We start from the raw sequence: 14,808 nt of genomic DNA, 5'->3' as shown, positions 1-14,808 counted from the left end.
GCAACCGACTGCCAGTTATCCTCCAAGCGCCTGTTCGTTACCGATAGGAGTTCCGGCGTAAAGTTTTTAATTGACACTGGGTCGGACCTGAGTATCATACCACGAACAGCCATACATCGTTGCCGGCCGCCAACTGCCTTCCGTCTGACGCCTGCCAACAATTCTTCCATTGCAACATATGGCACACAGAGGATGGAGCTTTATCTCGGCCTACGTCGCGCGTACGAGTGGAATTTTACAGTGGCTGACGTCACGGAGGCGATCGTCGGGGCTGACCTCCTGGCGCACTACCACCTGCTGCCGGACGTCACGAACGCACGCTTGGTAGACAGCGTCACTGGCTTAGCAGTCACGGGATTCCGTCGCAACACCGCAATGCACAGTGCCAAGTTGGTCCATGCTATGGAGGGTGAGTACACTGAATTACTGCTTAACTATCCGAACTTGACCAGACCGCCCGGCGCTCCCAGGTTCATACCACATGACACGGTGCATCACATTCAAATGACTGATGGTCCCCCAGTAGCATGCCGACCTAGGAGTCTCGCTCCGGACCGACTGAAGATACCGAATGCAGAATTCGACGCCATGATTCGTGAGGGCATAATCCGGCCATCTAAGAGCCCGTGGTCCTCCACATTACATCTTGTTCCGAAGAAGGGTGGAGCTTGGCGCCCATGCGTTGACTACCGTGTGCTTAACGCGCGAACAGTGCCAGACAGATATCCTGTTCCGTTACTGAGGGATTATAATCACGCTTTACATGGTGCCACGGTGTTTACAGTTCTGGACTGCGCTAAAGCGTATACACAGATTCTGGTGGCCAATGACGACATTCCAAAGACTGCAATAATAACGCCTTTCGGTTTATTTGAAAGCAAATTTATGACTTTCGGTTTACGCAATGCCGCTCAGACCTGGCAAAGGTTTATGAACTCGGTTCTCCAGGGGCTGCCGTTCTGTTTGGCCTACCTGGATGATGTGTTAGTGTTCTCTGCTGACCATGAACAACACCGACAACATCTGCGAGAGATTTTCGAGCGATTGGAGCGTTACGGTGTCGTCTTGAACGTGGACAAGTGTGTTTTTGGGCAGTCAGAGGTGACATTTCTTGGCCATAAGATTTCTGCTGAAGGCTCTCTTCCTCTGTCTGAGAAGGTGGACGCTATCTTGCAGCTACCCCGACCAACTACGATCAAAGAATTACGTCGTTTTTTGGGGATGCTCAATTTTTATCGACGACACCTTCCCCACGCTGCTGAGCTCCAAGAGCCTTCGATGGCGGCATTATCAGGCCCTAAAGTAAATAGCAAGTCTCTGATAAAGTGGACAGAGGACATGTGTTCTGCGTTCGAGGCAACAAAGAGGAGCATGGCCGACGCGGCGCTTCTCGCACACCCACGGCTCGACGCGCCGTTAGCAATTGTCGTAGACGCGAGCCAGACGGCTATTGGAGCCGCGTTACAACAATGGTCGGACAACGCATGGCAGCCACTGGCGTATTATTCCCACAAGCTTTCGCCTGCACAGAGAAAATGGAGCACATATGACCGTGAGCTCCTGGCAGTATACCAAGCAGTGAAATATTTCCGCCCCCAAGTGGAAGTGCGAACTTTCACGATATATACAGACCACAAGCCACTCACGTTCACCTTCCGTCGGGATAGTGTCAACTGCTCCCCCCATCAATTTCATCACCTTGAGTTCGTGGCCCAGTTTACTACCGACATTAGACATATTTCTATGATCAACAACATTGTTGCGGATTGCCTATCACGGATCAGCTGTGTTTCCAGTACCATAGACTTTCCTGCACTGGCACAGGCACAGAAAGACGATGACCTCCTTGCCTATGTTAAAGATACGGCTTCCGCATTGCAACTGAAACTCATTGACATTCCGCCTAGTATCGCAACGTTTCGTGTGGCCAGGCATGCAAAAAGACTGCCGCGAGTGGGTCCGATCTTGTCTTCAGTGCCAACGCTGCAAGATTAACCGCCATGTACGGGCACCGATCAGCGATTTTCCGGATACCACCGCCCGCTTTGCCCACGTTCATTTGGATGTAGTCGGACCACTTCCACCTTCGAACGGGCAAAGATATCTGTTTACAATGATCGACCGTTTTACACATTGGCCGGAGGCAGTGCCGGTGGATAAGATCACAGCAGACACATTAGCTTCCGCTTTTGCAATGTCTTGGTTGGCAAGATTTGGGTGCCCACTACATATTACCACTGACCGCGGACGGCAATTTGAATCAGAACTGTTCTTACAGCTGGCCAAGTTATGTGGTTACACTCACCATAAGACCACAAGTTATCACCCAGCAAGCAACGGAATGATCGAACGCTGCCACCGTTGTTTGAAGGCCGCACTGATGTGCCACGAAGAAACCTGGACAACTGCGCTACCGGTGGTCTTGTTAGGCTTATGGACTACTTTCAAACCAGACCTGGGGTCATCAGCGGCAGAACTGGTTTATGGAGAAACACTGCGCCTTCCTGGTGACTTTGTAGACGCTGACGCCACAGAGACAGTTGCTACTGGCCAGCCGGATTTCTTGCGACGCTTGAGGGACCATGTATCAAAGATTCGTCCTCTGAAGGCCACACGTCATGGCAAGCCGCCCACTTTCGCGCACCAGGACCTGGAGCAATGTCGTCACGTCATGCTCTGCACTGAGGGCGTTAAACCGCCTCTACAAGCTCCTTATTCTGGTCCATATGAAGTGCTACGGCGCAGTGCCCACACCATTGATATCCTAGTGAATGGCAAAACCACAACTGTTGCGTTGAATCGGGTTAAACCTGGGTATGTTTTTCCTGACACCCCACTAGCGGCACCTCGTCCTGGGCATCCACTTACTGCTGTTCCAGACTGACGCCACATCTCCGGCGCCGGCTCTTCAACATCCACCGCCCAACGCAGCACAACGTCCGCCTCCTGACGCTGTTCCTCCTCCTCCGACGAGGATGACCCGTTCTGGACGTCGGGTGCACTTTCCGGCGTGGTATCTCGATGCCGACGCTCCGCTTCCGCCCTGGGGGCTGATGTAGCGACGCTGCCGCGCGCTAATTAAAGCTCGCCAGTGTGTGTGTGTGTGTGTGTGTGTGTGTGTGTGTGTGTGTGTGTGTGTGTGTGTGTGTCAATGCAGTGTTATGCGGTCGTAATTACTGTACACGACGTCAGTGTAGATCCGCGCCCAGCCTCTAGAGGCGCTGTGTTTTCTAGCTTTTATATACGTTCTGTTTATTATTATTATTCCTTGTCTTTTTGAGTTAGTTAGTAGTTTGTGCCTCCTGGCTTGTGTGGACGAGTACTGTTTCTCTCCTAACTACAGAAGTTTTCCGAGGATTAAGGATCCTTCTGTAGAGGCCGGAAGCAAAATTTTGTAACTCCGATCGGTCCATACATGCCGGGCATCGTCAGATACGCGCTCGCAATAAAGTTATTGTTGCTCAACTGAAGGTCTTCATTCTTCTGAATCACGTTAAGCAAAGGTCGGACAGCCACCAGTTTAGCTGAACCCGACAGACTGATCTATTATTTCTCCAAGTTTGAAACACTGATTCTCTTGAATGTTTGGAGGAACATTTTAGACCATATAAATGTAAGACGATTGATTCTGCAGTCAAACGGTATTTTCCTTAATACTGAAATGAAAAAAAATATTAGAGCTCTTATGGTTTTCATAGATAAGGATGTAAGAGCACTCTGGCCTGAAATCCTAAGGGACTAGTCTGTGAACCCGGCGGAAACTTTGAAAAAATTGTGTTCTCTAAACAACATAACTCAAAGAATAAGATTCATAAGCTCGTATAATGCTTACTATCTTTTAAGACATCTTTTGGAAACATTTTTATGAATGAACCACAGCTTCAGCTCTCACACTTGTTTTTTTGTTGCTAGTGAAATAAACCATGCTAATTGTTTATGTAAATCATAGGTACACATTACTCAAAATACAAAGTAACACGTTTATTTTTGTCCTGTAAGGACTTTACACTAATATCTTTAAAGCAGACTACTGAAAAGATGGTGCTGTCATAAATTGTGGTACAAAAAATTGTTAAGTATGATTATCAAAAATATTGGAAATGAATTCAGAGTTTTTCTTCAAAAAAAGCATTTTAGTTTCAAATTTATGTCACAAGACTAGTCTACTCTTTAGTTAAGCATGTTTTAAGACAGTATACAAAATTTCAGCTCTCTATCTTTAACAGTTTTTGATCCAAAGTGTACAAGAACATGAAATAATTTAACTTCCGTGAAATTCAAGATAAAATTAAAACTTGCATGGCATTAGTGCATCCCAGGTCCATATTCATCTTGTTTCCTGTGTTGTTCTTCCTCCCTTTTCTTTTTCACATTTCTTCTTCTTATTCTTGCTTCTTTGGTGGCTTACAACATTGATTTTGCTGCTTTGGATAGTCTCCTTTGGACAACGGCTATTAAAGCTCTCTGTGTATTTAGTTCACCAGGCACTCCTATAACTTCCACAACATTAGGCCTTGACACTGCAATATCATTGAAACATAGAACAGCATCTAGTACCCTATTTTCAAAGTATTTAATGCTACTAAAACAGTTTTTGTTATCCGTTCCCATATTCAATTGTTGAAACTTTCATTTGGATTTTGAGTCCTAATGTGTAAATGTTTCTCTAATAAACTTGTGTCACTAAAATCCATATATATAGGATTTATAACGTCCATTATAACAAATGGCAAAGAATGTTTATGGTTGTAGGTCACACCTTAAGTAACAGCCCTCTGGTAGCCACACCAAAAGTCACTGCCATGTGAGCAGAGTACATGACATGGGTTGTCATCTGTGGCGGACTTATGATAGAAGGTAGCCCATACTGCCTGTTTCATTCCCTCAAGGTGATTTTTATTTTGTCTTATGGCTTGTCTATAATAACACTGCAACCTGTCTATTTCTTCGTCTGTAAGCCAACCATGTCCAATAACACAGTTACCATCAGCTAATTTCTTTCCCTTCAAATTCATCTTTAAGTTCCTCAGCCTTGTACCAAACCTTTTCTGGACATGTCCAACACATTCCATTTTTTCAATTTTTGTGTCAGCATAAGGTTTGGATTCATAAACTTTTTGGTACCCTTTTGAGTCTCCATCTCCTAGGTAAGATACATATAGCACACCATATTTCTCCACTGACTTGTGAAATATCTTCACAACACCATCAGATTCCATCCCTCCACTATAGCCACTAAAATTAATCAAACATTTATGATTTTCATTTCCACTAGTACAGCCATGACAGTACTTGGTAATATACTCCACATCAATGACTTTATCACTGTCCAAGGAGGTAGCTGTCACAACACCATTTAGGGAACTATGATATTTTGTTGCCAGGATGCAGCCAAGGCTGCAGACACACATGCGTTGCTGTCTTTCGTGTCTACACTTTCCTGAACAGCATTATTAAAACTATCATTTGCTACTTCTTCTGAAGTCCGTAGAATAATTTTATTATACCTGTCAAATCTTGTAGGGGGAGGTAAGCTTACATGAGCACAGAAAATTTGTGCACTTTTGTACCCTTTGCCTATACAACTCATAGCATAAGCAAGTTTGATGTTTGTGTTATACACTCTCTGTTTAGTTACACCACAAGTATAACCACACTCACAAAAATTACAAACAGATCTTAATTTCGATGCACAACCTATTCTAGCATGTATCTCCTCAAATACCTTTACACCACTATTGCCACATTCCTTAAACTGCAAAGCTTTATTTATTAGTTCAAATAGAGCAGAGTGTAACACAACCTGAACCAATAGTTGGCATGTCTATATTATCAGCATTAATACGGTCACGCCCATTGTCCAAATATTTCAGTTTTAGCTTCAAAGCGCTTGGAGTAGTTGAAGTACATTCAAGTGTTGCATCACATTGCATTTCAGTATTAGCAGAGTTAATCTGTTAGGTGAACGTTAATCTGTTAGGTGAACTGGTCTCCATAAAATTTACATTGTTTAACACCGAAGTTCTTAATTCTTCCCATTGCTTTTAAGTGGAATATGAAACACACACACACAGTTACTTCGCTGTAAACAAAATATTCGCGCCAAAACAACAGCATACAATGACTAAACTCTCAGTATAAACGAAAGATAAGCAACTGTACAGCTTTCACAGGTTAACCAACTTAAGGGACTAAAAAGTCTAACAACAAAACAAATGAGAGCAAAACTTTATTTTTCACAGAGCTGACTGTGTGCCTTGGGGACATCGTGGTGGGTGCAACTACTTCTAAATTCCTTTAATTTTAGTACTTTTTGTGGTCCATTTTCCTGGAAGTAAATTCTTTCTCATTCAGAAAACAACAGAGAATTTTTCTGGATAAAAATTAAAAAATCAATTTTTTGACTGTTATTCACATACTAGTCCCTGTATACAGAGCTAAAAAAAAGGACAACTGAAATTGTGGCTGAGGCAGTGTTTTTTTTTTTAAAAAAAAAAGAGGAAGATAAAGGAAAATTATCTTTGATGAATCTGATTGGAGTAGGAGTGAAGCATCTGGCACACTCCCAAATGAAATAGAAGAAAAACAGTCCCAAAAAGAGATTTTTGACATAATCATAGGCAACATTGTTTCTCAACTGGAGAAATCAGACATATTTGTGCAACTTTTGAAGCTATTTTCAGAATAAATACTACTTTGAACAATACTGATACAATTAAGAAATTAATTAGAACCTATCCTGATGATGTGAATGATAATCTTATCAGAGAAATACAAATGTTTACATCAGTCAGTAAAGCTACTTTTCTGGATTTGAAAAACACAACAGAAAACAAAGGGCTTCCATTTCTTTTTGTAAATGAAATTGACAAGTTGAGGTTACAATCTTTGTTCTCTACAAGTGATTATTGCTTCACGTAAAAAAGGATTTAGTAAATTAGCATTAATCAAAAATCATTTAAGATCAACTTTAGGCCAAGAGAAACTAAATCATCTAGCACTGTTATCAATAGGGCACAAAATTGCTTTGAAATGAGCATACTATGTAGCAGATAACATCATCAGTTGCAAGAATAGGAGATTTAGTGTTTCATCTACAGTTGCCCAACATTGTTCAGCTGACACTGACAGTGTCAACCAGCTAATGAAGTTTGCTGCAAAGATTTCTCACTAAATATTAGGTCTGTTTCTTTTGGTAGCTGTTACTGTTGTTGTTATTTAACAATGGAAACTCCAGTTTGGAGCTTGGAATATCAACAATGTAGGAAAAGACAGATTGCTACTTACCATAAAGATGACACATTAACTTGCACACAGGCACAATTAAAAGCAATTTACACATAAGCTTAAGGCCATAGCCTTCTTGTTCTGACGAAGGCTGTGGCTGAAAGCTAATGTGAAAGTGTCTGTTATGTACCTTTCTGTAACTTAACATGTCATCTTTACAGTAAGTAGCAGTCTATCTTTTCCAACATTATTGCTGTTATTATTATTACTATTATTATTATTATTATTATTGTATGTACTAATATTTCTATCTGTTCAAATACAGTATATTCAGTTAATAAATTACTGACAGTTCACTGTCTAGGCAGCATTTATTTACTTCTCGTAAGTAAAATAAAAAACCAAAGAATCAATATTTGTGATAACTAAATCCTACAGCCTGAGAAGACTTGAGAAGTTTGTCTAGAAGCCCATGAAATCTACGGGTGGCCCTGCTTCCATAAACTTGAGAACCAGTTATTCAGCCACCGACAATTTAATTCAAAACTAGTGCTACCTATAATGAACATCACATTCCAAAATGAGTATCAATATAAAATGGATTATAATTTGTGGAGTTTGTACTTCCACCAGTTGACTACAATGATTCTGAAACTGATTACGAGTTGGCGCATAAAAAGAAAGCTTTAAAGATCATGTGCACGAATAAAGGATTTTTGTTTCTCACTTGTGAACAACAAATTCCACAGTCTCTGAGATATATGATAACAACAAGAAATTATTACTCAACTCTTAGGCAGCTGTTAAGTATACATTTTTTCAATTTATTACAACTCTGCTTGTGAAAATTCCTTCAGTAAGCTACATCAAGTAAGATTTTGGTGAAAATATTTACTCTAAATTGAGAATTGAGTAATAAAACATAATATTAGAAATAAAACAATCCTACAAATGAACAAGGTGCAGCCTACATCTTTACATACAGCAGATACAGACAGTAGTGCATGTAATGCAATCACTCCCTCATAGTGTTCAGAGAGGGTTTAGATTTACCACAATTTCCTCAACTGAGACTGCTGTTGACTGAAACAGAAAACGACAACTGACCCATGCAGCCATTTAGCAGCTAGCTGAGATGTTTAATAAAATTTTCTTCACAAGCTTACAGTTTCAACTAAAAATTTCTACATAACCCACATATGCAAGATCCAGTCACAGATTTTTTAAAATAACAGCACATGGAGAATGTGGTAGCATCATCAGTCTATACAATGTTTTCACTCAACAAAACAAAACATAATCAGACAGGCACCAAGTTGCATACCCTACCTAATATTTTTCAGTTAAAACGTTATTGTTTGCAAACAGTATTTACCTGAAATTTGATTAAATCAACATTTTTGACTGTTCTATAAGTGTGAAGCATTATCAAATCCACACCTGAGTTAAGATAACAAATTACCACTGTCATAAACCCAAGTCTTGAATACATTTTTCATTCTAACAACAGCTGACTGGTGCTGTTTCGTCAACTTGGAATTGGGAGTAAATAAAGGAAGTGGAAGAGACTGCACCTTAAACTCAATAGTCAACTATAATATGGTGACAAAAATATGGTAGTATTATTTTGGAATGATTACATGTTTCCCTGGAATAATGGAAAATGTAACAATAACAGATAAGTAGTTATCAGATTTGAATACAGTTACTACAAAACGGTTACCTACTACTTAATTATCTTGACTAAATAATGTAACATTTTAATTTCACAAGCTCCAATGGGACTAGTTATAAGCTTGACCGAGTTCCTTTAAGCAAAATTAAAAATACAGTCTCATCTATACCTTCAACCTGAATATAGCTTTATCTTTATTATTCCACAGGATCACCACCAGGGTTGTGCTGGCATGAAAATGCGTACACAGAACCCTTTCGTTAGTTTGTCTCCTACAGCAGACTAAAAATATGTTTCTAGAAACAGGGGAATGAGCAGCCATTTACCAACTGTGAGAAGTGGAATGCTGTGTATGACAGGTATATATTGAAGCAAAACTATATCTCTAGCAATTCATATTGGCAGATGTTTCTTCAGAGTTAAGGAAACGAGGAAACATTAGGAAATATTGTACATACCAATAATGAATGGAGAATACATAAAAATTGGCCACAGGTGAATAGGACTTGCACTCTGAGTGTTTCGAACAAATTTAATTATGTATATAGATAATTCATCCATCCAGAATGTGCCTACCCACTCCTGAGAAAAAAGTGTCTTAAGAGATGGACAGACTGAGAGCAAGATAACAAATTTGAACGAAAATTTTTTTTTATCTGATATAATAACAAATTAACAATTTTTTATGTTTTCCTTTACTTTTATTGTGAAATCTTGCTTCCTGCCAAATTTCATGATTCTAGTTTAATCAGAAGTACCCCACAGGTTTTGATGAGTGACTCTGCGACTTTCAAAATATGTGACATAAAAAAATACCTAAATCTTTTGATTACCTGGTCTAAGAAACTTCGACTTTTTACACTGTCAAGGAACCATAGACTTTAATATGGGACATAAATTTCAACTTGATACGTCCACTCATTCCAGACAGAAAAAGTGGTCTTGTGACAGAAGGACAACAAAGTGATCCTATATGGGTTCTGTTTTTACCAACTGAGATAAGGAACCCTAAAAATGCAGCAATTGAGGGAGGCAAAACCGAATACAGTTGTCTCAAAACTGAACAGCGGAAAATCCAGGATGGAATGTAACAATATTACGAAAAAGAAAGTTGCTACTCACCATATAACAGAGATGTTGAGTTGCAGATAGGCACAACTTTGTTGGCTGAAAGCTTATACTGTGACAGTCTTTTTGTTGTGCCTATCTGCGGCTCAGCATCTCCGCTACATGGTGAGTAGCAACTTTCCTTTTCATAATATTGTCTCAAAACCAAGACTGACAGAAAGCACGATAGAGCAGATCAGAAATAGTTAGAGGATAAATGCAAAGTTGTAGAAGTATGTATAACTTTGAGAAATATAGATGGTATCTATACGAATATTATAGGGGTCTTGGAGAAAGCTAATCATCTGTGTGAATATTAAAGAATTAAGGTTGGAAGGTGGAAGGAACTTATAGAAAGGCTCTACAAGAGAAATGAATTATTCAAGATAGCATTAAGAAGAAGAAAGAGGAAGTACATGATGAGATGGGAAATATATTACTGTGCGAAGAATCTGCACACCTATGTCAAAGAAAGACCCATGGAGAAGACAACATTACCTCAGAATTATTGGGTTCCTTGGGAGAACCAACCAGCATTGACAAAACTATTGCACCTGGAAAGCATAATACAGACATCAAAATAAATGTTGCACATTGCCAACACTTTAATACTGAACATTGTGATAAAGAGATACATTACAATATCAGTGCACTTGTTTGTTTATAATGTAATTCTATATGAAACGGTCCATATTTCTACTATAAGGTGCACTATGTGCAGTGTATGGCAAATGTGTCATCCGTATATGTTGCAGTACTTGTGCTGTGTGTTGTTATGAGAGTTTTGTTGCTTCAGGATGATTCTGTCAACAATAACATAGATCAGAGGTTTTGTATAATCTCTCTGATGAGCAGGGGATAAAACAGGTGGGTGTCACACAGAATGTCGCTCTAGAATTCGTAACAAGTTTTAGCGACAAGATCAGTTGAGGTTCGTCACAGAATAGGCAGGAAAACAACAGATGTGAAGCATCGATCTCTGCATACAACAGCAAGGAGAAACCCTCAACACAACGCCACATGTCTGTAGAAGCAGTTCCAAACAGCTACAGGATTGCAGCAGTCTAAACAAGCAAAATCAAACAGGCTCTGTGAGCAGGGGTTATATGCCAGAAGACCTCTTGAGGTTCCTTCTCTAAATGAAGTTCAGAGAAGGGCTTGTATCACACAAGCATGGAACCTTCTTTGTGAGCTAGGCAACAGTGGGAAATAACATTCTTTTCTGATGAGATCCGTATTTGTCTCCACCCTGATAATACCAATATCCGTGTGTGGGGGCAACGAGGGCAATGTTTAAACTGTATCCTATACTGCCGCCCTTATCAATGCAGTTCATTCATTTTTTGATATGGAATCGTGTATGGCCACAGGGCACCACTTGTGCCAATAAATGGGAGGATGACTGGTGTGAAGTATCGGAACAACATTCTTGCACACATTGTGGCTCCATTTAGTGAGCATACTGGAGCAGAATTCACACTGATGAGCAACGATGCACTCCACCAGTGCCACAATCTTGTAAACACCTTCCTAGTGGAGAACGGAACCAGTCAGATGGAATAGTCTCCATATTCTCCAGATATTAGCTACATTCAGAATCCATAGGAGCTGAAACAAGCTGTTTGCAATCCATCATGCCCCACCAGAGATATTACAGGGCACCAGAGAGCCACGGTGGAGGGATGGGACAATATTCCACAGGCTTACAGTGAGTTTTGCTGTCTGAGCAGCAAAATAATTGATGAAATAATACAAAAATGATATAGAACACAGACTGGCAATGGCAAGAAAAGCATTTCTGAAACACAGGAATTTGACACCAATGAATATAAATTTAAATATTAGGGTGTCTTTTCTGAAGGGTTTTGTCTAGATTGGTTGGTTGGTTTGTGGAAGGGGAAACAAACAGCGAGGTCATCATTCCCATCGGTTTAGGGAAGTATGCAGAAGGATGCTGGTCGTGTACTTCCAAAGGAACTGTCCCAGCATTTGCCTGAAGCGATTCAGAAGTTAACACTGGGGCCACAACAAATAAAGGAATCATTCATTTTTGCCAAAGGTAAGGAAATAATGTACCATAGTCTAATTTATGAAACAATTTAACAATAAGAGGGATTTTACAATGATTGCAATACACAGCACTAACAACAACTCCTGGTACAGTAAACCAATGTAGTAATCATTTTCAGTGTCAACTGAACCCATTCTGAAAGTTACTGACCATCTGTATGCTACTCTGTTCCATTCATTTCACGGTGATTCCACATCACTGCTTTCACTCATAACTTTTTTCGGTTGTAACACCTGGACATCCAAGTTATCATCAGCTCACTTCATTTTTCAGTATTTCTGCATTTCTTCACAAATATAAAGTCACTGTTGTAGCCACTTCTTGAAGCTGTAAGAGAAGAATGGAACCATGACCACAGTATTGCAAACAACAAAAGAACAATGGAATTTCTGTTACATGAAATAAGACAGTCAGACTATCCTGATTTAAGTATTTTTTGGTTCGCTCACACCGACATCATTTGAAGTGAATAGCAGAATTACTTTTTTTTCTATTAAGCAAGGGCATGACCAATTCTTTTTCCATCTGAAATATCAGTTACATCTCTTGACACAATAAACAAGAATTCTAACTTCCCTTTGATGTTTTCAAATTAGGAGAATATGGCAGCTCTTGACTAGTGATAGCAAGGCTGACATAATGATACATAAAAAAAATTATTTATTTGTAGTAGCTCCTGTAACAATCAAATCACAGCTACATGACCAGGTGATAATTTACTACTACAGTATTCATGGGATATTGGTTAAAAAATAAAAAACCATAACATGTGACTTGTAGGTATATACTTAAGTGTATGACAGTCAAACAAAAAGGACTAAACTAGTGCAACGCGCAGTTACACTGAATGAGAAATGAGAGATCCATATTAGTCTTTCATATTAAACTTTAAAATCTGTGATTTAACACTCACATACTAAGTTCTCGGGTAGCCAGCAGACATAAGATTCCGAACAATGGTTAAGGACGTATTACCCAAATACAGATCACTTCCCTGTCTAGAGGTCAATGAGAGTATGTAGTTGTCTCTCATATACTTTATCTCTTCATCTTCTGCTTGTGCTGTTTGGATTTGTACCTGAATTACTATTGTCGGTGTTGGTTTGCTGTCAATACTGATGAGAACAACCTATCACTCAACTGTTCTTGAGAACAACCCATCACTCAACTGTTCTTGAGAACAACCTATCACTCAACTGTTCACAGTAACCCACTCTCTGCCCTACTTCCTATTCATAATGAAATCTACTCTCATTATACCATTTCCTGCTGCTCCTGATATTACCCTATATTCGTCTGACCAGAAATCCTTGCCTTCTTTCCATTTCACTTCACTGGCCCCCAATATATCTAAATAGAGCTGTAGCAAACACCTTTTCAGATTTTCTACATCCCCTACCATGTTCACACTTCTGACATTCCACACCCCGACTCAGTGTGTTACCCTTTCGTTGGTTATTCAATCTTTTTCTCACGGTCAGCTCCCCCTCCCGGAGACATAAATGGGGGACCGGTAAGGAATCTTTTTCCAATAGAGATCGTCATGACACTTTTTCAATTACTGGCCACATGTCCCGTGGATACATATCACATGTCTTTAATGCAGTGATTTCCATAGTATTCTGCATTCTGTCATTGATCATTGCTGATTGTTCCATCTTGTAGGGGCAATTTCCCATACCAAGGCAAGAGTGTGCCCTGAGATTCCATCCACTCCTGCCGCGCTCTCTTTGACAAAGTTGTTGGCAGAACAAGAGCGACTTCTTACGCCGTAAGTCTTCGGCTGCCATTGCTGATGATTTTTATTCAAAATTTAAGTAGTAATGAGGTCTGAACCTGGGACCGGGACACATTTTGATTACTAGTCAAAGGTGCTACCCCTAAAGTATGGCAAACATTCTTTTTCTTTATGCTTATTATTAACATGCCACTTGGATTTATCTGCTTGAAATATTTCATTGGAATGGCTACAGTACTGAGTGGCGAGCTGTAGAGCACAATACCTGTTGAGATGTCCATGGTGCAACCAGCAGGAACGGCATGTTGGCAACACGCACAACGTAGAGGGTAGCCACAAAAATGAATTATAAGTAACGAAGGCCAGAGATGGTTTGTGGTTTTGAAGGCTAAGTGAAACTGCCAATCTGTGATTAATGTGTTCATGTTCATGAGTGCAGAAACACCAGATGAACAGTAGAGTATCAGTTTAAACAAAGGAGGAGCATGTAATGGATACTGACAAGTAGCAAGTGCACTTATAACCATTTGTCATGAAATCTCAAATCGCCTTTCATCGCAAAAATGAGATCTCCCCATCCCTGCCTACCTCTCGGCTAAGATCCTGCGAACGCTCTAGCCTTAAATTACACTATGTGATCAAAAGTATCTGGACACCTGGCTCAAAATGACTTACGAGTTCATGGTGCCCTCCATCAATAATGTTGGGATTCAATATGGTGTTAGCCTACCCTTAGCCTCGATGACAGCTTCCAATCTTGCAGGTATGTGTTTAATCATGCCCTGGAAGGTTTCCCGGGGAATGGCAGTCCATTCTTCACGGAGTGCTGCACTAAGGAGAAGTATCAATGTCTGTCGTTGAGTCCTGGCACCAAGTCAGGGTTCCAAAACATCCCAAAGGTGTTGTATAGGATTCATGTCAGGACTCTGTGCAGGCTAGTCCGTTAAAGTCATGTAAGCACCCCGCCACAGGCCGTGCATTATGAACAGG

General features: G+C 40.3%; 1 protein-coding gene across 4 annotated transcripts in view; it reads right to left on the bottom strand.

The window, feature by feature from the left end:
- The window catches only part of LOC126481341 (MKRN2 opposite strand protein), a 95,046-nt gene that overhangs the window by 57,396 nt on the left and 22,842 nt on the right, over positions 1 to 14,808 (bottom strand). For 2 of the 4 annotated variants that reach the window (XM_050105029.1, XM_050105030.1), the window contains exon 3: positions 12,231 to 12,407. The exons of the other annotated variants lie outside the window; for them this stretch is intronic. The gene's annotated coding sequence lies outside the window, so the exon portion shown is untranslated. The remainder of the gene's footprint in view (positions 1 to 12,230; positions 12,408 to 14,808) is intronic. 4 annotated transcript variants of the gene reach the window in all.

This window comes from Schistocerca serialis, chromosome 5 (genome assembly GCF_023864345.2).
Source record: "Schistocerca serialis cubense isolate TAMUIC-IGC-003099 chromosome 5, iqSchSeri2.2, whole genome shotgun sequence".
NCBI classification, from domain to species: domain Eukaryota; kingdom Metazoa; phylum Arthropoda; class Insecta; order Orthoptera; family Acrididae; genus Schistocerca; species Schistocerca serialis.
This window is presented reverse-complemented; position numbering and strand designations above follow the sequence as displayed.